Consider the following 25,514-nt stretch of genomic DNA (forward strand, 5'->3'; position numbering starts at 1 on the left):
ACTCAAGACTTGTCTCACCTTAATGTTACTTGCAGGAGTTTGAAGTTTGGTGGACCCCAGAAAACCCTGCCATTAAAGCTAACCCATCACTGTGTAAGTGGGCCCATTTGGTTGAATTACCTCAGTTAAGGGCCTTTGATGGGATCGTGGGACCCAGAGTGGGTCTTAATCCTCTTACTGCAGTCCTTTATAAATGGAGGGATAAAAAGCCACAGACACAGAGAAAAGCTGGAGACAGAGAGGAACCCCAAAGCTGAGAGAGAAGTTCCCATCAGCCAGAAGCTGCAAGCACTGAGGCCGAGAGAAGGCAGAGATGGAGACCTGCAGATACTGCCATTGTGTCCTGCCATGTGGGAGGAACCCAAGACAACCGGCAGCCTGTCCTAGGAGAGAAAAACATCACCTGGTGAAGCCTTAATTTGGACATTTTTACTGCCTCTTAACTACAAGCTTATAAGTTAGTAAATCCCCAGTGTAAGAGCCAACCCATGTCTGGTGTATTGCCCAACAGCCTTTAGCAAACTAAAACACTTCTTCTTCAGAAAAGAGTTCCTCAGTCTTCCAAATGAAATCAGGTTACTCCATCATATCCTCTCATATTCCCATTATTTCTCCTTTATAAAGAATATCACAATTGTATTTAGTTTATTGATTAGGTACTTATAACAGTTCACTGTTGCCACAAAAACACTGCCTAAAAACCACTCCAAATCTCAGTGACTTAAAATAACAATCACGTATTCTCATGGATCTGCAGGTTAGCTGTGGATGCCTGATCTTAGCCTGGCTCAGATGGTAGGCTTTGCCTTAAGCTGCAGTAACTGGGGTGGTAGCTCTCCTTCTTACTGAGGTCTGTTCCACATGTCTCTCATCCTCTTCATGCCAGCTAATTATGGCATGTGCTCCTCATGATGATGGCAGGGGAGGAAGAGGGCAAACAGATACATGCAAAGCCTAGGTTTAGAACAGGTACACTGTCACATCTCCCCTCTTCCAATGGTCAAAACCAAAATCAAATGGTGGGGAAATACACCCCATTTCCCCTTCTAAACTCTAAACTCCATGAGTGCATAGATTTCTGTGCTGTATAACAAATTGCCATAAACAACTTAAAAATACATGCCCTTAATATCTCACAATTTCTGTGGGTCACAGTTCCGGGCACAGCTCAACTGGGTCCTTTCACGTACCATCAGCCAAGACTGCAATGTGTTGATGAGGATGTATTCTTATCTGGAGGTTTGACTGAGAAAAAAATCACATCCAAGCTCCCTTAGGTTATTGACAGAATTAATCTCCTTGCCACTGTAGGGCTGGGGTTTCCATTTTCTTGCTGGTTATCAGTCAGGAACCACTCTCATCTCCTAGAGGCTGCACACAGTTCCTTGCCATGTGCCTGTCTCCTTAGATTGTTCACCACATGGCTGTTTGCTTCTTCAATGTCAATAAGACAGCCAGATGGAGTGTGCCCAAGGTAATCACAAGATAATGTACCATCACCTTTGTCATATTCTATCAACTGGAAGCAGATCAGAGGTCTTGCACACAGTGGGAGAGGATTCTGTAGGGGCTGAGATAATTGGGATCATCTTAGAATTCTTCCTACCACAAAGACAGAAGTGATAGACCATTTCTGTCCAGCTCACTTTAGCAGTCCTGTACCTCAAACATAATTTATGTTCAAAAAATACCTGTTGATTGGATGAATGAATAAAGGAACAAAGATGATTAAGTAGTGAAATCGGGACTTTCAACTCTGACTGGAAAATTTTTCCATATCCCCAGGCATCCTCTCATAACATCTCCAACTTCTTAACTCCCTCTTCAGCTTTATCCCGACCTCTTTCATCTCTGTTCATTCCCTGTGCTTCCTAATTTTCAACTCCATGTTGTCTTATGTTCTCTATCATTTTCTTCCTCTACTCTAACTTCTAAAGCCAATGCATTTCCTCTCCAGTCTGTTTTGTCCCTCACCTCCAGGCCCACTATCCACACTGCCTATGATGTCCTATGCTTAAGAAAAGGAGAAGGAGCAAAACACCTTTGTTATCAGCATAGAGAAAGCATTTTGCTTAAATGAGTGAATAATTGAAAGAATAAATGAAAATAATATTTCCAGAAATAGCAAGACATCATGGTTTTGTCAAAGACTGGTCTGCCTTTTGAAGGATCTGAAAGTAGAAACAGCAAGTATGAATGGATAGCCCTGGAATGAGTATCTGCTGACATGATGGAATAGGAAAGTAATATGTGCCATCTAAACTTTGTGTGGGTATGTATGTGTATGTGTATATGTTGGGAGAATAAATTAGGTAGCAATAATAACAAGTCCAGAGTTCTAGTCTTCCAAATCTCTTGACTTAAAATTTAATTTATGTTAGGTGTTTTGCACAGTATTTGGATGTCAGACTCAGAAATTATTCCTTTCCCCACTCCACCCCCACATACCACATGCTTTTCACTCCCACCCTTCCAACAGAGTAACAAAGCAATGGTGACCTTCTGTCTGAGGTGGTTCTGAGTCGAATACATGAAAAGTGTAGGATAAATGCTTGGGTTTGCTAATCAGATCCTTGGTGAGTAGATCCAAGGACCCAGTACAAGTGGGCAGATTGTCACTGTCACCGCCTGGCACTGACCAGTCTGTGTGAGTTACCATCAGGGCACACAGACACCAGGGGTGCCAGTCGCAGGGTTGGTCTAAGCACGCTGGAAGTGGGTGAAGTTTATCTGGAGACATCCTCCCAGGTCCCCTCTCACCAGCAAATTTCTCTGTTTGTGTAAACTAAAAGCCTCAAAAGGGAGAGAGGACAGTAGTTCTGGAAGCCAGGAGAAACTTGAAGATCCAAAGGAATCCTCTTTAGGAGTGGATTCTGGTGTTTGGCACATGCAGGAATAAATCAGAGACTTTGGAAAGACAAGATCTTCCTCCAACCCACACAGAGAGCAGGCTTTAGTCTCCAGCTTGGCCACTGTGGCCACTGCTAACCCTGAGCTGCAGAACGATACGCTCAACTTTACCGCTTGTTTGAATGCTCTGGTCCTATATAAAAACACGCCAATGGTTTGTAGAAGGAGAAACAATGTCCCTGAGGCTGCAGCTTTTATCAAGGGTCATGCTTTCTGTATCCTGGGATGGGATTGATCCGGGCCTCTGAGAAATGCCTTACAATGGGGAGTCCTGATTTGATCTCAAGTGAAACACTTGTATTCCCTAACTTCGGTTTCGTTTCCCTCTAGTCAAACTCTCCAGGTCTCTTTTCCTTTTCTCCAAAATGAGACAGATGGTTTGTTAATTAGGGTTTATTAGGTGAAGTTGTTATCACAAGGACACCCTAATACAATGGTTCAACTAAGTTACAAGTTTTATGCCTCTCTCTCATAAAATTCAGAAGTCAGTGGTTCAGAGATTTGTAGACCAGCTCTACTCAAAATGGTCATCCAGGAGCCAATTTAGCGGGTCAACTTTGCTATTATCACATGTGGCTTCCATCTCTGGAGCCAGAGCAGCAGGAATGGGGAGAAAGAAGGTCTAGGGGTTTCCTCTTTAAAGAGATTACCCAGAATGTCATACAGGTAGGCCACACCTACCTGCAAAGAAGGTTGGGAAATTTAGCCTGTAATTGGTGGGTCAAGTATCCAGTTGAAGCTGGAAGAGAGGTGAAGAAGAGTTCTATTAGTAAAGGGGAAAGGGAAGAAAGGAGATGGGAAGACAGTTTCTACCGTGGACATGATGATCTTGAAAGTTCTGCTGGTGCTTCGAAATAAAGAGGATAGCTTCTTTAACCATTTCACAATCTTTCCTAAGTAGCAACTTCATCCTGTTTTCACTTCTTTGCTCGGAATAGTCCATTTTGTTGTTAGGCACATTTCACAATCTGTACCTCACCCTGATCTTTCATCTTTCTGACACCATTCATATGGTTCAGCTGGTTTATATGCCTCCTCTTCCATCTTTTGCATAATCACTCTTAAAATCTTTAAGCTTTATGGGCAGTTATGTATTTTTTTAGCTCTCTCTCTTTTCTTCCCCCTTGCTATTGTTCCTGGTGAATGACTGGGTTTTCACATGCCTGGGTTATTTTCTGATTTGTTTCCCCCTTGGTAATCTCTTTTCCTAATAAATTAGGCATTAATCTGACCATGCCCAATATCCTCTTCCTTTAATTTCTCCTGAGGATCCCATACCATACAATGTTCAGATGTGGCAGACAGACTTAAGTCTAGAACAGCAGTTTCCCTCATCATTTATGCCCCCCCTTTTGAAAGTTGAAAGAGATGAAGGCAAGTCCAAAGGCTTGATTTTCAATAGAATAAGTATTTCCCCTGAATACTTCTTCCTTGTTCTAAAGGAACATTTCAATACTTCTTCTTCACCTGGAAATGGCCATGGCAAATTACTCAGTTCCCAGCTTTTGGCTGGAGTCTCTCTTGCTAGCCTACTGGCTCTCTGCTCTACTCATCACTGTCCAACCCCACTCAGCAGATGCAGCCAGCCTGCACCAGTGTGCCATGGATGGCTCTTGCCCAGATGGTACCTTTGCCTCTTGAGCCACCTTTCCCTTCTTCTGTATTCTTAGATCGATCCAGTGATGACTCTCACTGTCAGAAAAGAATGGATACCTTGCCTGGATGGCGGAAGAGTGGGAACAAAGTGTGCAGAGCTAAAGGAAAGGGGCAGAGAGCCAAGGAGAAAACTGAAAATGAGCAGAGGCTTGGCTGGAGCTTTCCTCCAGGGGACATTGCTGACAGAATCCCTGAGTTTTCAACTGATGGCAGCAAAGGAAGGGGGTACAGCCAGCTGGCTAAGTGGCCCTAGGAAGTAAGAAGTTTCTGGACTGACTGGTTCTCAAGAGTTCCCTTGGGGGTGCAGAAAAGGGAAACAAGCCACTGTCCACTAGATCAAATGAGAGAGTGGCAGCCTCTGGGGAACAGATTCAGGAGAAAGAATGAGGAACTCTGGACACCAGTCTTCAAGGTGTGGGTGAAGAATACAGCCATAGGAGGAAAAGGGCCAGAAACCACAAGTCCACGTGCACAACTTGGGAATTCTACCTTTTGGTGGAGAAAGAACTAGAGACACTCAGTAAGCTCCATGGGACTTCTCCAAAGTATATTTCATGATAAATCTTGGCTCAGCAAAGTTTGTTCCAGTCCATTCATGTTTTCCAGGTGAGGTAAATAAGGAAATTGGTGCTGAAACAGAAAACGGAGTCCAAAGGGAGTCTTCTGTTTCTGTTTTTCAGAGGCAGAAATTTTAATAACAACAGGAAGCTTATATGGCTCAAGCAGCTGAGCTCCTGCTTCCCACATGGGAGGTCCCAGGTTTGGTTCCCAGTGCCTCCTAAAAACAAAACAAAAACAAGCAAACAAGCAAACAAATGAAAAAATCAACTCGGGGGGCTGATGTAGCTCAATGGTTGAGCACTGGCTTCCTACTTACAAGGTCCCAGGTTCAACCCCAGCCCCTGTACCTCAAAAAAAAAAATTAATAACAACAGTGGTTGAACTGAGACTGAAGTCACCCTGATTTGAGTATTGTTCAGGCCAAGAAAAAAATATTTGAAACAGTTTCCATCAGAACATAGTACTGGAAATAACTTCTGCCTATTTTGGATTTAAAAACACCCTCAGAATCAGTTCCAGATTTAGCAGGGGAGGAAGGCGGTCAGGGCAGTAATAATTTGGGTCTGATGCAGCCTTCGTCTGTGCAGAGAGAATCTCTTCTCCTACAGTTTCTTCCACTTAAATAGATTTTAAAATCTGATCAGAATTATGGCCTCATCTATTAATGTAAGAATTAATAGCCTCATCTATTGCTCAAGGAAAGGGAAAGACAGTGACTCCCCCACTGAGGTGTGAGGGTGTGCTGGTTAGAAGCTGTATGTACCCCAGAAAAGCACATTCATAAATCTAATCCATTCCTGTGGATGTGGACCTATTGTAAGTAGGACCTTTTGATGAGGTGTGACCCACCTCATTCAGGATGTGTGAGTGTATATTTCTATTACTGGAGAAGAGAGAAAGCCATGGAAGCAAGAAGCTGAAAACAATGAAACCCAGAAGAAAAGGAAGAGATCAGCCAGTGCCACCATGTGCCTTGCCATATGACAGAGGAGCCAGGGATCACTGGCGGCTGGTCTTTGGGAAGAAAGCATCGCCTTGAAGATGCCTTGGTTTGGATATTTTTCTCAGCCTCAAAATTGTAAGCTAATAAATCTCCATTGTTCAAGCCAAACCACTTCATGGTATTTGCTTTAAGCAACCTAGGAAACTAAGTCAGAGGCAATGGGGGGATCCTGCCAAATTTCCTGGGAATATTGGGGCATGGCAACAAGACAGGAGACAAGACAGGACATTTATGGGCATTATACTCAAAGGGGCTGCCTTCCCAGGCCCTGTTCTCTTGGCCCTTTCAGTGTGAGGCAAACCTCATTTTCTATTTTAATTGAACCCTACAGTTATCTAAGTTACTCTAGGGCTCCTTTAAACTCTGGAGAAATCCATGACACAGAACCAGTATCTTGCATGATCAGAGATACCACCAAGTTTCCCAGAAGTCCAGGTAGACCTAAAAAAATACAAACAAATCTCCCTTTGAGCTTCCCCTTTTCCCCACAAGCATTTTATAAGTGAAATCAGACTCAGATAAAAATTTCAGCTGCCTTAAAAGCGAAGTATTTTCCAAAAGGCTAGTCCAAGTATGTTGCATTGGAAGGAAATACAGATAAAGGTAAGAAACTGTCTTGCATGTATGTATCTTGGTAATGATGGCAAAGGAAGGGTTATGAGCTGATTGAATGTAATGTCAAGACTCTATTAGGCATCAGTATGAATTGGCTCCATAAATCTTGGGCACAAGAAACAATACGTTCCTTTATTTTTTTGTAAATCAGCTTAAACCTGCTCTGCCTCTATCCATCGGGTTGGCAGGAAATTCAATCTCAATTTTCAATTCCTTTTGGGTCATAAGAAAAAATAAATCCTAGGTTTACACAATTCAGGAAACTCAGGAAGGGCCTCCTGTTGTCAGAGTTCATTGACCGCTTTGATCTCAATGTCCAAGCCTGGGTGAACCATTTTAGGTTTGGAGGTTCTAGGCATCCTCCCTCCCAGCCAAGAAGGAGCAACAGGAACCCTTCACAGCTCTTAAGGAGGTGGCGCTTCCTGTTCAATCCTCCAGACCTCTCCACACTTACTCCATCTGAGGTCCTATGTCCTCCAGCAGCCCACTGTGTGGAGGCAAAGCATAGCATCTGATGTCCAAGGAGTCCATCACCTCTCCATCCTTCTTCTTCAGGCATGCACCTCCTCCTTGTGAAGAGTCAATCTTCCCTTCAACCAGAGAAATCCTCCCCCTCTGGGATAAGTCAGCTCCTCCCCTCCACAAGCCTATACTTGTTGGTTCCCTGGGGTGAGAAATGTCCAGCTCTCCAGAGCACAGAGCCCTGGCTGTCCTTGAGAGGCGGTGGAAAATACTTCTCATTCTTTCAGAAAGTTCCTACAGTCTGCCTGGAAAACAAGAGCGAATGCATTCCTCAGTAAGGTTGTACCACCTCACAATTGTGGAGCTCACTTCCTCCTTATCCTCCATGGGTGATTCTCCTGACTCCCTGCGTTTATGTGGAGAGGTGAGGGAAGGGCAAGACAAAGCCTGGGGTCCAGGCTTTATTCTCTTTCTTCCATTCACTACACAAAGACACCCAAATATGGAAGAAGTAGGGGTTGAACCCAGCTAGCACTTCTTCATCTAGCTCTTTGCCCTACTGCAAGGCTGTGTTTGACTGGAGGGGGTGCCTTTTGCTAATTCATACAGAGGTACTACTTGGCCTTGTGGTAGCCCCATACCCATCAATCTGTGTGCCCCTCAAGGACGCCCTGTGAGAGTTACACTTAAGAGAGGAGTACCAGCAGGAAGGGAGAAAATGGGAAGAGGCCGGCCCCTCCCTCTGCCCCCAGGAACAATTCATCAGCACTGACAGGATGGAAGCTAGCCCAGCATGCTGGAAAGATGTGGTCCAACTCAGCTTCTCTCTGTGGTGGCTCAAGCCAGGCCCAAGTGGGAACATCTCCTTCTGGACTGTCTCTTCCTGGAAACCCTTTTTTCCAGCTGGGGCAACATGCTTAGCTTACTGGAAAAATCTCTTGAAAAAGAGTTGGGAAACAGTGGGTTGTTATCTCTTTATGTGGCCTTTGGTGGATCTTCAGTTTCCCAACACTAGAATATCAAGTCCTATTTAGGGAGGCTGAAACTAATAAGGAAAATGCTGAGAACCACACAAATAGAAGTAACAGAGAGAAGTAAGAGTATTGTTAGGTTAAAGGGAACTTTCTTCCTCTCCCAGATCAGATCTTTGACCCTGCAAGAGTTTCTCTACAAAGAAAGAATGAAGAAGGCCATAAGGAAGCTGGGAGAGATCATTGAAACTTCTACAGAGAGGCACGTCTCCTGTTTCAGCCTGGCAGGAAAGGATGGATGGCATAATCCAGTCTTTCCAAACTCCTACCCACAGTTCCAGGAGCTTCAAAAACATCCATCTACTTGGGTTGCATCTTGTGATAATATTTGCTCCACTTAGAGAGAGCAGCCCATGCTCTATGACCCTCTTGAAGCCTTCAGCCCTCCTCAATCACATCCAGACCATGTGCCCTGCTCTGGGGAAGAAATGAAAATGGGGGGGAGGAGGGAGGTATGCAAGGGGTCTAGAGGCAAGAGGCCCAAAGGGAAGGACAGCAAACCATGGTTGTGCTTCCATACATCCCCAGCCAGAGCAGTCTTGGACTCTAAAAACAGTTTCATGACGTAAACCCCAGAACAAAGACTTCTTTGGCTCCAGGAGTAAAAATCTCAGTTTGGAATTTGACCAAAGGCTTTGTTACAAATACTTTACATGACACAGCCTATTAAGATCTCCAGCTAATTGTTCCCAGTTTTGTAATCTCTGAGGCGAAAATTCCAGCCAGGTCAATTAAGAGGATTGGATTTGCTCTACCAAGGACCTCTCATGTTCCTGTAAACTAAGCAGGGGGTGACGTATTATCCAGTTCAGAAGTTTGTCGCTGTGACTTGGCCTAAAGTCTCTGTTCACTCCCCACCCTGCTGGGTTCTCTCACCCTGTCACTTTAGGGGGTGACCATGGAGACTTAAAGAAGGGGCACGGGAAGAAGTGCACTTTATCAAGGCTCAAACTGAGGCAGCCTCTCTGACCGCAAGCGCGTTCGAGTGCGTTTGCTCCTGGAGCTGCTGCTGAAAGCTCCAGCCTTGTGCTTTATAAGTCAAAACGTACCCTCAGGCAAAACCTACCCTCTGGCTTTTATTAGTGAAGCTCCAGGACTCAGCAGGGGCAGTCAGGCTCTCCGACAGCCCAGATCTCCCACAGGAAGACCCAAGCTCAGGAGCAGAAATGATGGAAGTCGAGATCTCAGAAAATAGTGGCGACGGCATTTGGCCCATGGCTCAGGCCCAACAGAAGATTTGCAAAAAGAAAATGGCTTTGAATCTATAGCTGTAAGGGCCTCTCTAAATGTTAAAAAAAAAAAAAAAAAAAAAAAAACTTGACTAAAATAGATATGGATCGTTTCCTCAATGCACCCCAGGCAGGGGCTGGGTGAATGGGAATCATTTAACACATGTCCCCCCCGTAATCATCCCAAACCACTAAGATCAGTGAAAGCAAGGAACATTATAATTTCTGAACGTTCCCAGATCCAGGGGCCAAACAGACCCTCCCCACCCAATGCGATGGGAAGTTACACACAAGATAGCAGAATAAATGTTCAATCTGGCCAAGATATGCTCTTAAAATTGAGTTGGAAAAGCTCCTCCAGATTCTTATTCCCTGGCATTTTTTGCTTGGTTTCTTTTTAAAATTAATCCATTATTGTTTCATCCATTGAAACAAAAAGTTCATCAAGAACTTTTTGAGGGACTCTTACATGCTAGTTTCTGTGCTAGGAGCTGGAGAATATAAGGAGCAAAACTGGTCATCTTCTTGCCCTTGTGGCACTTACAGTCTAATTGTGGGGATTTTCAGAGGGTACCTGGAGATACTACATTCTATGGCAGCTTATTTTGTTTGGGGGTTTGTTTTTGCCTGTGTGATTTGGAGGACCTGGCAACTGAAGATGATGATTTAGGGTCTAATTCTTGTAAATATTACTTTTACTTGTTCTGTTCTTAATAAATGACACCTCGGACTCTACCTAATAGCTCCTTTGGCCAAAACTACCCCAGTGATCTCTCCTGAATTGTTTGGAAATGTTAGGGCGATGATGAGCTCATGAGCTGCTGTCACTGATTCAAGTCAGAGCTCAAGAATAACCCTCAAGTGACCTCTGAGGCCTTGGGCCTTGCGTGCTGTGGTTGTTTCTTAGTTGCCAGGTTCTGCAGCGGCACCTGTGGAGCATTTACTCTTGAACAGCTGCCCTGGAGAGATGTCTCTTCTTGTGGGTGACGACGTTTTCCTGGAGATGAAGCTGTGTTCGGGCACCTCATGCCAAGAGTTTAGATTCAGGATGGAATCCATGTGGAGGGTGGGTCTTGGCAACAAAAGCCCCTTCCAAGGTAGGTTAGTTGCTAAGGAGAAGTGAAGCTCCTTATAACAAGGCATGGAAGCTGTGGTAGGTTCAATTTTATACCCCAGGAAAAGACATGTCCTTAATCTTAATCTATCCCCACAGGGTAAACCCATTGTAAATAGGACCTCTAAAATTTGTTGTTTTTAGCTAAGATGTGGCCCAACTGAATGAGGTTGGCTGTTAATTATATTGCTGGAGGCTTTATGAAGAGAAAGCTGCATGGAAAAGCAGCAGCCGAAGTCAACAGAGCGCAGAAGAGAAAGAAGAAGGCACGGCCATGTGCATTGCCATGTGACAGAAGAGCCAGCGGCCAGCCCCAGAGTTCATGGAGAAAGTATCGCCTTGCTAATGCCTTCATTTTGGGGCTTCTTGCCTCAAAACCAGGAGTCACTAAATTCCTGTTGTTTAAGCCTGTTGTTTTAGCAGGACCCTGGGAAACCAAGGTTCATGCCTGCCTGAATACTCATCTCCAGTGTTTTCAACCCAACGGGAGAATAGCTGCTGCAGAAACAGGCCTGACCCACACAGATTTTTGAGGCTACAGCTAGGAAACTGCCTTTTAGGCTGGCCTCCTAATTTAACCAGCCGTTAGCACCAGTCGTCTTCCCCTCCAACCACCAGAAAGCATTTCCTTTGGGTCTTCTAATTGTACTGTCCCCTGTCTTTAAATCTCAGAACCCAGCTTCATGGTGAAGTGCTGAGCCTGAAAAACACGGCTGCTAGAGGGCCCCATGGTTGGGCAGCCACCACCGGGGACTCGCTCATAAATGTGGAGTGGTCAGGAGCCTCAACCATCTCCTAACTTTCCAGTCCACAGTACTGTCTATTCCTCCATCTCCTACCTAGATGTGGGTTTTCTATTTACCTTCTGAAGAAAATCAGTTCCAAATGTGTATTGGCCATGTTCCTAAAAGCTGTTAATACTCATGCTTAATCATTTTATAAATATTTCCTACAGTGTCCCCTCACCAAAGCCAAAAGGGCCAATTTCATATTCCTTTCTCTTTCCCCATTTTTCCCCGATCTCTTCCTTTCTTCCTTCTCACCTCCTTCTCCCTGCAGCAGGGGGAGTGGGAAAGGGCACAAGGGTCCCAGACTTCTGTTTATGCAGAGGAATTATTCTCAAGGCAACAATTTCCCCAACAACAATGTAATTATGAAATATTACCCAAACACATTGGGTATTATTGAAAGTGCCATTTCTGGATCCTGGCCAAGAGCTTTGGAAGAAATGGAACTCAAAGGAGGAAAAGAAGGAGAAAAATTATGGAACATGTCCCCCCTGCAGTCCTGCTAGTGAATTAAACCACATGTAAGTTTTCTAGAAGAGCACAGCAGAAAGCAAAAGCTCTGAAGCACATGTGTAAGAGCAGAGGTCTTGTTTCAGGGATTGTGAAAATTAGCGGCTGAAACAATATAACATGAAGTTTGGGAGCATGTGGAAGTGATTAAGCACTGTTGCCATGTACAGTTAAGAGTTGTTAACTAGCATCTTACTACCGGCTACTTGGAGACAGGATTTGGGTAAACATGGAGCTATGCTCAGTAACTCAACCAGGGCTTATGAGGCCCCTGGCCGTCAAGGGTGACATTTATACCTGAAAAAGAGTTGGAGTCAATGACATAACAAATTCCTAGTAAAACAAACACTGGAGAGATAGTAGTACAGAAACCTCTTCAACGGGATTGTACTTATAAATGCTTGGGGCTGAGAGGAGTCGCTGGCTTCTCGTCCTGCCTCTGGTACCAAGTCACCACAAAGAAACATCCAAAAGCACCAGTGTGCTCAATCCCTTTGTCTTTCAGTTGTTTCATTCATGTGTTCATTTATCAACTTATTCATAAATATATTCAGTCAAAATGTACTGAGTAACTACAATGAACATGTACTATGGGCAAAGCAGAGATCTGGTCTCTACTCTTAAAAATCTTACAATGTAATGAAAACAGAAATCCAACATTTAGAACAAGCTAAATCAATAGCAAAAGACGGCGTATACAAAAATGGTAAAGGAAACTTGCAAACAAGAAACTTTCAAGGACTTTAGAGGAGGAAGATGGGATTGCTGTGATCCAGGGCAATTCTGAAAAGGATGGGACTTGAGTCAGACTATGGATGAGTGGAGAGATGTGTTCCAGGTAAGATAGGGCAAGTTCATAGTGGAGGTAAAATCCTTTCCTTAGTGCTCCATTCATTCTTAAGAGTTGTGCAAGAGCAATGCCATCAAGGACAAGGATAATTAGATGAGCTTGACACTGATGAATGTACAACAGAAAGCATGGCCAGGGCCCAGAGCTTTTTGGCATGGTCAGAGACCAAGTTTAGAGCTGGCCACCCTGGCCCTGCTCCAGTAGGGGTGCTGACAGCCTTAATCCCTCCCTGGAAAAGGGTTCATTTAAGCCTCCTGCATTCTCAGGGTGGGCTCATTTGGGTAAAGGACTCAGTTCCTCCATGGGAACTTGACCACCAATGGAATTGTAGCCAAGCCATGTTTACCATGTCTCCTGTCCTAGGTCTGACAGTCTACTACTCTTTCTCCAGTTGGGCTGATGACTGCAGTTGAGCTCTTGGACCTCCCTGAAAGGCATCCAATACCTTCCATTGACCTAAGAAGTGGGGGAATAGTACTGCCCTTAAGTTGGTTAATACTTAGGCCAACTTCAGTGAGAAATCCATAACCACACAAATTCAGAGAAAATACAAAAATCTGGAGTTGTGCCCTCTAGTTTAGACAACCTGTCTTCCTGTCCCACAAAGTGATGCTAGGTGTCACTACCAAGATAGCAGGTATGCCCTATGTCAATATATCCTCTTTTCCTTCCCCTACCTTCTTCTCCTTTCTACCCTTCTTCAAGCCCTTTTGACTCCCTCTCCAGTTTTTCAGACTTCTCCCTTCCTCAAAATTTAGCAGGTCCCAAATTATGCACTTCATCTCCCCAGCTCTGCTCCTATATAGAGGAGAGAGGTGAGCTTTTAGTCCAGAGTGCAACAGAGGGTGGTTGGAGAAAGGACATTTGGGTAAACCTCCTCTCTGGGTTTGGATTTGTTCTTTTATTGCCCAAAAATATCTGAAAGCAATCAAAGACACCTTTCACTGCCAGAGTTAAATTCCCACTAAAAGTTCTCATTAGGTCTCTAATTCATATCTTCTCTGTAGATGCTGTAATGTGTTATGCTAACACAGCATCAATTTCTTCTCCTAACCTTGAATTACGTTACAAAGCCCTTTTCCACTGAAGTGCCCCATTTGCAGTTCTTCTAATTTCAAAGTTTCTCCAATCGGCTGCAATTGATGAGGAGGCCTAGAGAGAAGCAGTCCTTCCCCACCAGAGGAGCTCACATGCCCTCTGCTCCACCCTGTCCATTCCTTCCTCCATTTTTCACCCTTTTGAATCTTTGTCTCTTCCAATAGATTCTGAGTTCCAAAAATACAAGGACCTCTCTCCAGCCCCACAACTTCCTGCATCTAAAAAGTGTTCAAAAAGTGATTGATTGGGGAAGTGGATTTGGCCCAACGGATGGGCGTCCGTCTACCACATGGGAGGTCCAGGGTTCAAACCCAGGGCCTCCTTGACCCGTGTGGAGCTGGCCCATGCACAGTGCTGATGCACGCAAGGAGTGCCCTGCCACGCAGGGGTGTCCCCAGTGTAGGGGAGCCCCATGCACAAGGAGTGTGCCCTGCCAGGAGATCCACCCAGCCTGAAAAAAGTGCAGCCTGCCCAGGAGTGGCACCACACACATGGAGAGAAATGATGCAGCAAGATGACGCAACTAAAAGAGACACGGATTCCGGGTGTCGCTGAGAAGAATACAGGTGGACACAGAAGATCATGCAGCAAATGGACACAGAGAGTGGACCACTGGGGGAGGGGGAGGAAGGGGAGAGAAATAAGTAAATCTTTTTTAAAAAGTGATTGATTGATTATTTTACCTCATTTCACTAGAAGCCTCTATCAAAGAAATTGATAATGTTAAAATCTTCCATAAAACACTCTTCTATCTTTTGTTGGATCTTTACCTAGGCATCTCATAGTTTGGGTTCTAATTTTTAATGATCACTTCCAACTGGCTTTTATTAGTATACAGAGATACACTTGATTTTATATAGGACAACCTTGATGATATCTCTTATTAATTATAATAATTAACAAGTAAATTCTTATGGGCTTTCTATGTAGTAAATCAAATTGTTAATGAATAATTACACTTTTTTCTTCCTTTTCAAACCATGCATATATATAAGAATAATAATATATTATTATACTTGTCTTCTCTGCTGGTTTGGACCTGAAGGGTAATATTGAATAGAAATGGTAATAGAGATCATCCTTGTCTGATTTTGAAAGGAATATTGCCTATTTAATAAGTTATGGATGATGCTTTTGTCAGATTCACTTTGTTGTTACTTTGCTAAAATACTTAATTGTGCCTTCTAAATCATGAATAATTATTGAACTTAATCAAATTTTTTGATGACTATACAGCTTTTATTATTTCATCTGTCAATATAAATTACACAAATAGATTCTATAACATTAACCTATCTTTGCATTCCTAGGATTGACTGAAGTCTTTTAGGGTATGTGCATAATGCATTTTCTAGGATTTTTACATATATATTCTTATATATATATATATATATGTAAGAAATTGGCTACAATTTCTCATCTCATTTTATTTTCATCTGGTTTTGCTATTAAAGTTAAAGTAGCTTCATAAGATGAGTTGAGCATCATTCTGTTTTTCTATTTTATGGAAAAGTTTGAATAATGTTTGGTAGAATTCACCTATAAAATACTGAGCCTGGGAAAGTACGTATTGGGGAAATTGTAAAGGATAGATTTTTTGAAAATCCATATTCGACTTTTATAAAAGTTAGAGGTGCATTCAGGTGCTATATTTTTTTAGATAACTGTGCTAATTTGTAGTCTCTAGGAAAATTTTCATTTTGTCTAACATCATTATATAAGAATCAATTGCATTCTTAAATAGCAGAAACAGGATTAGAAAGTGTTTAAAATGTATAAATACATATACCATTAAAAATGATATAAAATGTAAAGTGCTTAGAAATAAATCTAACAAAAATGTGCAAAATCTTTATAGAAATTCTGTATGTATACATAAAGATCGGGAAACGGACTTTGGCCCAGTGGTTAGGGCGTCCGTCTACCATATGGGAGGTCCACGGTTCAAACCCCGGGCCTCCTTGACCCGTGTGGAGCTGGCCATGCGCAGCGCTGATGCGCGCAAGGAGTGCCGTGCCACGCAGGGGTGTCCCCCGCGTGGGGGAGCCCCACGCACAAGGAGTGCGCCCGTGAGGAAAGCCGCCCAGCGTGAAAAGAAAGTGCAGCCTGCCCAGGAATGGCGCCGCCCACACTTCCCGTGCCGCTGACGACAACAGAAGCGGACAGAGAAACAAGACGCAGCAAATAGACACCGAGAACAGACAACCAGGGGAGGGGGGGAATTAAATAAATAAATAAATATTTAAAAAAAAAAAAAAAACCAGATACATAAAGATCTACATATATATATACATACATACATAGAACTGTATATTGTATCTTGTATATGGATAAAGACTAGAAGCATTTTGAGAATGGTGGAATAAGAACTGTGGAAATTCACTCTTCCATGAAAGCCATGAGAACACTGACCAAAATTGTCAAAATCAACCTTTTCAGGAAACTCTAGAAATTAATGAAAGGCTTGCAATAACCATAGGCATATTTATCCAAGAAAAATGATTGACTCTCACTAAGAACAAGATTTGTGGTGTTTTTTATTCTTTATTAGAGAAGTTGTGTGTTTAGAAAACAGTCATGCATAAAATACAGGATTCCCATAAAAAAGTAGGGACTGCTTCACAAATTTGAGTATCATCCTTGTGCAGGGACTGTGCTAATCTACTCTGTATGAATCCAATTTTGGTATATGGGCTGCCAAAATGAATGCAATTTGTGGTGTTTTAAGTTGCCTTAATTTCATACTCCTCTCCCCAGCTCTGCAGTAAGCTTGAAAGACAATACTGTCACAATAACCATGGGGTAGCTGTGAAGGAAGAGCATCCTATCAAATCCTGGAGAGGAAAGAACAGGTATGGAACAATCCAAAAGCCCCAACTCCAGAGACTTGTCTCTATTTGACCTATCAGGCAGCTCACTGTAAAGCTCCATTCTCAGGGATTATCTTTATTTGACCTAACTCAGATTTCTATTCCTATTCCTAGGGCATTTAACAAAAACAATCGCTTTTAGTGGCAGCTGTTGAAAATGGCAGCGGCCTGATAACTACACTCTCTCCCGCTCGCTCTCTCACCCTCTGTTCACTGTGTTTATAAAGGACGCCACTAAGAACTATAAGACCCATCCCGAGCCACACCTTAACTGAATGAGCCTATTCAAAAGGTCCTATTTACAATAGTTTACACCCACAGGAAATGGGTTCGCTTTAAGAACTGATTTTCCGGGGTACATAGTTTCAAACCACCTTACAAGGGAACCAGACAACCAAGACCATCTTGAAAAAGAACAAAATTAGAGGAATCATGCTTTCCACTATCAAGTGCTACTACAGGGAAGCGGTTGTGGCTCAACTGATAGAGCATCACCTACCATATGGAGGGTCCAGGGTTCAAACCCCAGGCCTCCTGACCCAAGCTGGCCCATGCACAGTGCTGCTGCATGCAAGGAGTACCATGCCGTGCAGGGGGTTCCCCCACATAAGGGTGCCCCACACGCAAGGAGTGTTCCCCGCGAGGAGAGCCGCCCAGCGCGAAAAAAGCACAGCCCGCCCAGTAGTGACACTGCACACACGGAGAGTTGACCCAGCAAGATGATGCAACAAAAAAAGCAACATAGTTTCCCAGTGCCGCATGACAAGAATGCAAGCAGACACAAAAGAACACATAGCGAATTGACAGAGAGAGCAGACAACAGGGGGAAGGGGAGAGAAATAAACAAAAAATAAATCTTAAAAAAAAAGTATATAAGCTACAGCAATCAAGAACATGTCATACTGGCACAAGGATACACATATAGATCAATGAAATAGATCTGACAGTCCAGAAATAAATCCTTACATTAATGGTCAATTGATTTTTTACAAAGGTGCCAAGAAAATGCAATGGGAAAAAAGTCTATTCGATAAATAGTGCTAGGACAACTGGATATTCGCAAGTGAAAGAATGAAGTTGGATATTTACCTCATACCATATACAAAAACTAACTCAAAGTGGATCATAAGACATAAATGTGTGAGATAAAACAATAAAACCTTTAGAAGAAAACATAGGAGTAAAGCTTTGTGACCTTGGATTAGGCTATGGCTTTTTAGATAGGACCAAAAGCACAAGTAACAAAAGAAGGCTTTTGGACTTTATCAAAATTTTAAAACTTTGTGCTTCAAAGAAACAGCATCAAGAAAGTGAAAGAACAACAGAATGGGAGACAATATTTAAAATTCATATATCTGATAAAGGTTAAATATCCAAAATATGTAAAGAACTTTTATAACTCAACAATACGAAGACAGACAACCCAATTAAAAGTGGGCAAAAGAGCTGAGGATGCGGAGGCATCAGGGCAGGAAGACAGCTGCAGCACAGCACTTCCCAGCCCTCCTCTTCCTCGCCGCCACCTGTCGCCAGGATCCTGTAGTATGGGTGTGTTAAGTTTAACCCACACCCATCCTCCTCCCAGTCCCGGCACCCTCAGGTTCTCCCTTGCCCAGGGCCGGCCGGCTGGGTAATTCGCCCTCCTACCCCACCCACCGGCTCCCTGGGACAGGACCACGGAGGACGTGAAGTTGGAAGTCCTCACCCATAGTGCAAAGAAGATGCAGAGGAGTGGCCCTAGATGGAGGAAACTTTACCTGGATTGTTTTTAGGCCCATATTCATCCGCTATGAAAAGCAAGGTATGAACTTTAGGTCAGATTCACCAAGAGATTTCATTAACCAACTATTCTGGGCCACCTGTACTATGGAAACAGGGAATAACCCATGTAAAAAGCATAAGACAAAATATTGAAGCACACTTCATTGAACCAAACTTTCAGCAATTATTTAGATAGTCTTGGATAATGCAGCTCATCCAGTTAAAAATATAATATATTTTTTTCCCCCATGACTAAAGAATTTATTGATGGGAACTTCCAAGCTGGAGGAAGAGTTCTTGTCATGGGAATGCAGTATCTCCAGGAGTGCTGTTTCTATTATTGCACACATCATGGAAACATTTGGAATGAAGTACAGAGATGCATTTGCTTATGTTCAAGAAAGAAGATTTTGTATTAATCCTAATACTGGATTTGTCCATCAACTTCAGGAATAGGAAGCCATCTACCTAGAAAATTTAACAATACAAATGACGTCACCATTACAGAGAGAAAGATCATTCTCTGTCCATTTTGGTACCACAGGCGGTTTGAAGAGAAGACATGAAGAAGACTGTGATTTTGGAAACATGGAAGTGGTGACTGTGCAGAATGGCTGAATGAAAGGCAGCATTATAGAACACGTGAATTTCTATTTGGGAAGGAGATATTACTAGAGACAATAATAGTGCGAAATGGTAAAATAACAAGCAGTTTCCTTTCAATTATATGTGGCTTCTAGACCTGTTTCTCTGCAATTTGTTGAGCAACATTTTTACAAGATGTTGGACATCTGCGACAGGTGGCACTGGTGGTTTTACTCCTTTTTTGTGTTTTTTTTTTTAACTTTACAGTTTTATTATAAACCAAGAATTTTGGACTTGCAAAGAGGTATTATTGCAATAATGTACTTTTCATACTTGAAATTTATTTGTATGATATAAAGGTATTACTTTAAACAAAATGCAAGGGATTTGTTTATAAAATTTGGGTAATTTATAACAAAAGAATTTACTGAAATTTGCGAAAACTTCATTTTTTTGTTATATATATTGCATTTTAAAAATAATTTTATAGCTCAGTTTTATGATGGAGCCTCTTAAAGAGACATTTTTTTAAAATACAGGAATCTGCCACATTTCTCTTTTTTATAATAGTATAACTCAATACCTTAAATGTCTTTATTTTTCTAAGCTCTTCTTGATCCTTTACTAATAGTCTTTGAATCATGTCATTAACCAACTTTCCTCACTTAAACATAATCCAGCTAATGCTTCCTTTCTTGTTACCTTCCTAATTTGTTTATTCTATTTTTTTAAAGTATAATAAACAAAGGAAGATATTTTACTTTATATTACCAGATTCCCAAAAAAAGATAGAAGTTTCAAGTAACTTTCCTTTTTGCATTACTTTTTATTTTCACCTGTTCTTTTGAGAACCAGCTTTGCTTTTGTTTCCATTCTGTCCAAAATGGTTCTGAATAGAATATAACAAAAACAACACTATTGTTTTTTTTTCCTAAGTGAAACCCAAAAGAGAAAAGTGACTTGTATCATTTAAAGAATAAAAAGATATATCCTTGTGACCTCCAAATTAGTATACCAAATAGTAAAAAATAAGACTAATGTTTTTCTATAATTTCATTGTTTTTTACACTATAAATTAGTTTAAATAAAGCATACTAAGGTTTGAAGAGACCTCAGTAAATTATTTGGAGCATGGAATGTTTACTCCTCTTCGTTTTATGCTGTCTTAATGATTCTGCGAGATTTTTCTGGCCCAGACAGAAGCTTTCCTTTGAAGATGAATTTACTGGATAAAGTGATTTGCAGGAGTCCTTACTGAAGTTCTTTAAATTGAGGTCATCCAAATTTCCCCATAATTTGCATTAGCAAAGTCACTTTATGACTCCTTGGTTCTCCATATTTTTACTTATCCATATGAAAATTGTTCTAAGGAAAACAATTGCCATGTGAAGTATGTGATGTGTAAGGGAGGAGAGGTATTCTTAACTCTTTCTAATTGATACTTTTAGGGTAGCACAAACAAAACTCTTTTGTATTTCACGTTTTTTTAGTCCTCTTGAGGTGCTTTATTGATGGGAATGATTTCTCTACATTCCCCTATTACCAAGAGGTATATGCAAAGTAACCTATTAAACCAAGTTACTTGCTTTTTTCCCTATGATGTATGACGTAATAGTAGAGTAAAAACTTTTTTATCCAGCATAGTAAGAGTTAATTCCTATTGATCCAGGTCATATTCCTTTTCCAATTTCCTTTCCCTTCCCACAGTTCATCATTCTGAAAACAGCGTAATGTTAATCCCACTGTGGTGAAGCACAGTGATTAGGATATTTGTTGCAGTGGTCTAGTGGAGTCAAGAGATGCATCAGTGCCTGCTGGGGGTAGGGAGTGGGAGGAAGAGATGTGATGTGGGGGCATTTTCGGGACTTGGAGTTGTCCTGGGTGGTGCTGCGGGAACAGTTACCAGACATTGTATGTCTCCCATGGCCCACTGGGTAGACTGTGGGTGAGTGTGGGCTATGGTGTGGACCATTGACCATGAGGTGCAGCGGTGCTCAGAGATGTATTCACCAAGTGCAATGAATGTCTCATGATGATGGAGGAGGTTGTTGTTATGGGGGGAGGAGTTGGGTGAGGGGGGTGGGGGGTATATGGGGACCTCATATTTTTTTAATGTAACATTAAAAAATAAAGACAAAAAAATAAAAATAAATAAAAAAGAGAGAGATGCATTAGTTGTTCAGAAATTCCAGTTAGCAAAGTGCTAGATAAGACAGCTTAACTGTATATAGATTACTTATTGGATAGGTCAACAAAGATCTCTCTTGCAATTTAATAATCTGTGATTCTGCAGAGAATCTTGTAATTGTAAATTAAATTTTAAAAGTAAGGCCAGAAAATTTTCTTATTAGCATTTTTTTTAAAGATATACCCTTATCTATTACTCTCCCCTTCCGCCTTCCCCCCGTCCCAGTTGTCTGTTCTCTGTGTCCACTCGCTGCAGGCCCTTTTTTTTTTTTTCCGCTTCTGCTGTTGTCAGCGGCACAGGAATCTGTGTCTCTATCCGTTGTCTCGCCTTGCTGCGTCAACTCTCCGTGTGTGCGGCGCCACTCCTGGGCAGGCTGTACCTTGTTTCGCGCTGGGCGGCTCTCCTTACGGGGCGCACTCCTTGCGTGTGGGGCTCCCCTACGCGCGGGGGACACCCCTGCATGGCAGGGCACTCTTTGCGCGCATCAGCACTGCGCATGGGCCAGCTCCACACGGGTCAAGGAGGCCCGGGGTTTGAACCGTGGACCTCGCATGTGGTAGACGGATGCCCTAACCACTGGGCCAAGTCTGCTTCCCTTTATTAGCTTTTAAGTACATACATCCTCTCTAGCAGTATGGTCAAAAATACAGATTTGGTTATTGATATTAATTTTTAACTGGTAATTTTCCACTTTTTCTAACCACCATAACTGTTACGCTATCACTAAAGTGCCTGTCCAGCACTGTATATTAAAGGCCATCTCTCATCTTTAAAATAAAATAAAATAAAATAAATTATATTAAATTAAATAAAATTTAAAAAATAAAAAAATAAAGACAGTCTCCCACAGATGGTAGAAAAAGGACTGCCATCATCTTCAGTGGAATATTAATATGAACAAAACATGGAATTTATTCTTTCTTTCATAAATACATTCTAAGTTTGTGTTTTCTTGAATCCACTTCCACCTAATATTCAACCAGTTCTTCCTTTTCTTACTCTGGTTCACTATCTATAGATTCCTTTTTTCCACTGATGTTTTATGATAGTTAATGAAGATAAAAATTTAACCAATCATAAATTTTTCCTAGAGTATTTGGATAATGTTTGTATGACATGGCACCCAATCTTAAAATTAAATATGTAATCTGGGCACAGAACTTAAAATGAAATTTTTTCAAAACATAGGAAAACTGTATTATTAATGTCTATTTTTGAAAGTATAAAATTATTTATTTAAAATATTCAAATTGGAGTGGCAGTAGATATACCTTCTAATTTGTCAGTTAGTTTGTGTTAATTTCTTATCCATGAGATGTTTAAACAGCAGTTTCCTTTATTTATTGGTATCTACTCTGGTGGAAATCTTAAGCAGTGCTAGCTTTTCCCATACTAACTCTCAACCACTTAATTTTTAGAACTGATTATCAGTTGGGGAAGTGTTTGTGCTTCATCTGAGTTTAGAAGTAATGTCAACAAATGTTAAGCATGTCTGTTTTAAGAAAATACAAGGTTTCTAACTGTCTTATTTCCTTGGAAATTCAAGTGAATTTAAAGTATTTAACTGCAGTCCTGAATTACAAAGTTGAGATGTACATATCAGGATCTCAACTTGATGTAAAGTAAATGATTAGTTCCCTGATGGACTTTTTAAAAAGTAACTGGTTTAATACATAATTCCTTAAAACATTATGCTAAGTGACAGAACCTAGACAGAAAAGGCCAAAAATTGTACGATTCCATTTATATGAGCTGACCAGAATAGGCACATCCATATGGACAGGGGACGGAGGAGGAGAGAATGGAGAATGGCTGCTAGTAAGTATGGGGTTATGAAAATATCCTAGAAATAATTAGTGTTATGATTGCATAGCTCTGTCTAGATATTAAAACCAATGAATTGTACTCTTTAAAATGTGGATCTTGGGGGAAGCAGATGTGGCTCAAGCAGTTGGGCTTCCTTCTACCATATGGGAGGACCCAGGTTCGATCCCTGCCTCCTGGTAAAGGCGTGCCCGCACGCAGCAAGCCATGCACGCAGTGAGCATTGCAGCAAGATGATGACGCAAGAAACCAGGAACTGAGGTGGTGCAAGCGACAGGGAACCTCTTTCCACTTCAGAGGTCCCCAGGATTGAATTCCAGTGAAGCCAGAAGAGAAGACAAAAAAGAAACATACAGAAGATCACACTGCGAATGGACACAGGCAGCAAAACAGCAGGGTGGGGGTTGGAGAAAAAAATAAAATAAAATATGGATCTTTTGGTATGTGAACTATATTTCAATAGAGCTCTTTTTAAAACCCTAGAAAGTCTTTAAAGAAGACACAGCTACATGAACAGAACACCCAAGAATATGGTTTATAAGGTCAATATGTTAAACATGTTAATTCAGCCCAAATTATTTTAGAGAATCAGTGAAAAACCAGTCTAAATCCTAATAACATTTTTAATGGACTTAAAAAGCTAGCTCTGCTATATAAAAAGAGCCAACAGTCAATTACAGTCAATGAAAGTTTAAAGAACAAAGTGGGAATGGAGAATTGCATTATAGCTGTGAAAGTTATTATAAACTTATATTCATCTAAAGAGAGAAGAATTCATAAAGTAGACCAAGGGAAGTCCAGAAACAGAACCACTCAGCTTTCAGAAAATAGGAAAAAAACAAAATGGGCCAAAGTGCTGCACAGAGAATCTGAGAAGAGAAAATTCAAGTGACCAATAAAGGTATGAGAAATGTTCAACCACACCAGCAATCAAAGAAATAAAAAACTAGACCCATAGTGAAATACTCTTATTGATATGTGTGTGTGTGTATATATATATATATATATATATATATATAAATTTAATGTCTGACAATATTATGAATTGGCTAAAATATGAAAAAATGGGAACCTTTGACAAGGAATTTGATTTGAACATTAAAGAGCAATGCAGCAATTTGTAGTCAAGTTGAAGATATGTATAATATAGAACCCAGCTGTTCTATTTCTAAGACTTTTCAGAGAAATTCTTGCACAAGTTTTTCAAGGTGCTCAAATGAAGTGCAAATTACTTGTTCTAACTGCACTGTTTTTAATAGAGAAAAACAGGATATGTCCTAAATTTCCATCAATAGGGATTAGTCTGCCTTGGTTGCTTCTAAATTCCCAATAATTGGATTAGTGCCTACCACATAGTAGTTGCTCGATAAATGTATTCATTGAATCAGTAAATCAATGTAGATAGGAAGCAGACTTGGCCCAATGGATAGGGCGTTCGCCTACCACATGGGAGGTCTGCGGTTCAAACCCCGGGCCTCCTTGACCCGTGTGGAGCTGGCCCATGCGCAGTGCTGATGTGTGCAAGGAGTGCCCTGCCACGCAGGGGTGTCCGCCGCATAGGGGAGCCCCACACGCAAGGAGTGCACCCCATAAGGAGAGCCGCCCAGCGTGAAAGAAAGTGCAGCCTGCCCAAGAATGGCACCGCACACATGGAGAGCTGACACAAGATGACTCAACAAAAAGAAACACAGACTCCCGGTGCCGCTGATAAGGATAGAAGTGGTCACAGAAGAACACAGAGCAAATGGACACAGAGAGCAGACAACTTGGGGGGGGGGGGGAGGGCGGAGAAATAAATAAAATTAATCTTTTAAAAATAATTAATTAATTAAATAAATAACTATAACAGAAGATAAACTCAAAGAAATACATTCCCAAGTCCCTTATATCCTTCAGTAATATGGGGGGGAAGAGAACTTTCAATGGAACTTTAAATGCTTCCTCTTAGGCTAGAACAGTTTGAGATTCACTTCCTGGAGCATTTGTGACTGCTTTCTCTACAGCAAAGTGAGAAGAGGAAGCGTTCTTGCAGCTAATCATTTTTCTGCCTCATTTCGTGTCTACCAAAAATAGTCCCTGCAGCCTTCTGAGATAATTTTTTTGTATAAAAATAGCCTACAGATGGAAAAATATTTTCTACCAAACTGAAGAATTTTCTAAAATTTAACAGAGCTATATATCCTTAATTATGTAATCAGATATCAGTATTTCTGATACCATATGTGTCAAAGAGCCATACTTGCCAAATAATGAATGGTGTGAGCTATTCATAGCTGGGTTCTTTGGTGCTACAGATCCCAGTTTATAATCAGAAATCTCCCATGGGAATATTGAGGCTGAAAGACCTCTCTGAATTCAGGATGATCAACTGCCGTTAGCTGTATGAAATCCTGATCTGGCCCAGTGTCTCAAATTGGGTGTGGAAAGAAGCAGCCTGATGAAATTCAAGCCAATCATAA

The 25,514-nt window shown here is 41.6% G+C and overlaps 1 non-coding gene and 1 pseudogene across 1 annotated transcript; one reads left to right on the forward strand and one right to left on the reverse strand.

Moving 5' to 3' along the window:
• Window positions 1-16,430: 16,430 nt before the first annotated feature.
• LOC111766638 (U6 spliceosomal RNA) lies at window positions 16,431-16,537 on the reverse strand. The gene has a single exon (XR_002798623.1). It is a non-coding gene; the product is annotated as a U6 spliceosomal RNA (small nuclear RNA).
• Window positions 16,538-18,438: 1,901 nt separating this feature from the next.
• Window positions 18,439-19,076, forward strand: LOC101435947 (serine/threonine/tyrosine-interacting protein pseudogene; annotated as a pseudogene).
• The last annotated feature ends 6,438 nt before the right edge of the window (window positions 19,077-25,514 follow it).

Source organism: Dasypus novemcinctus, chromosome 29 (assembly GCF_030445035.2).
Source record: "Dasypus novemcinctus isolate mDasNov1 chromosome 29, mDasNov1.1.hap2, whole genome shotgun sequence".
NCBI classification, from domain to species: Eukaryota; Metazoa; Chordata; class Mammalia; order Cingulata; family Dasypodidae; genus Dasypus; species Dasypus novemcinctus.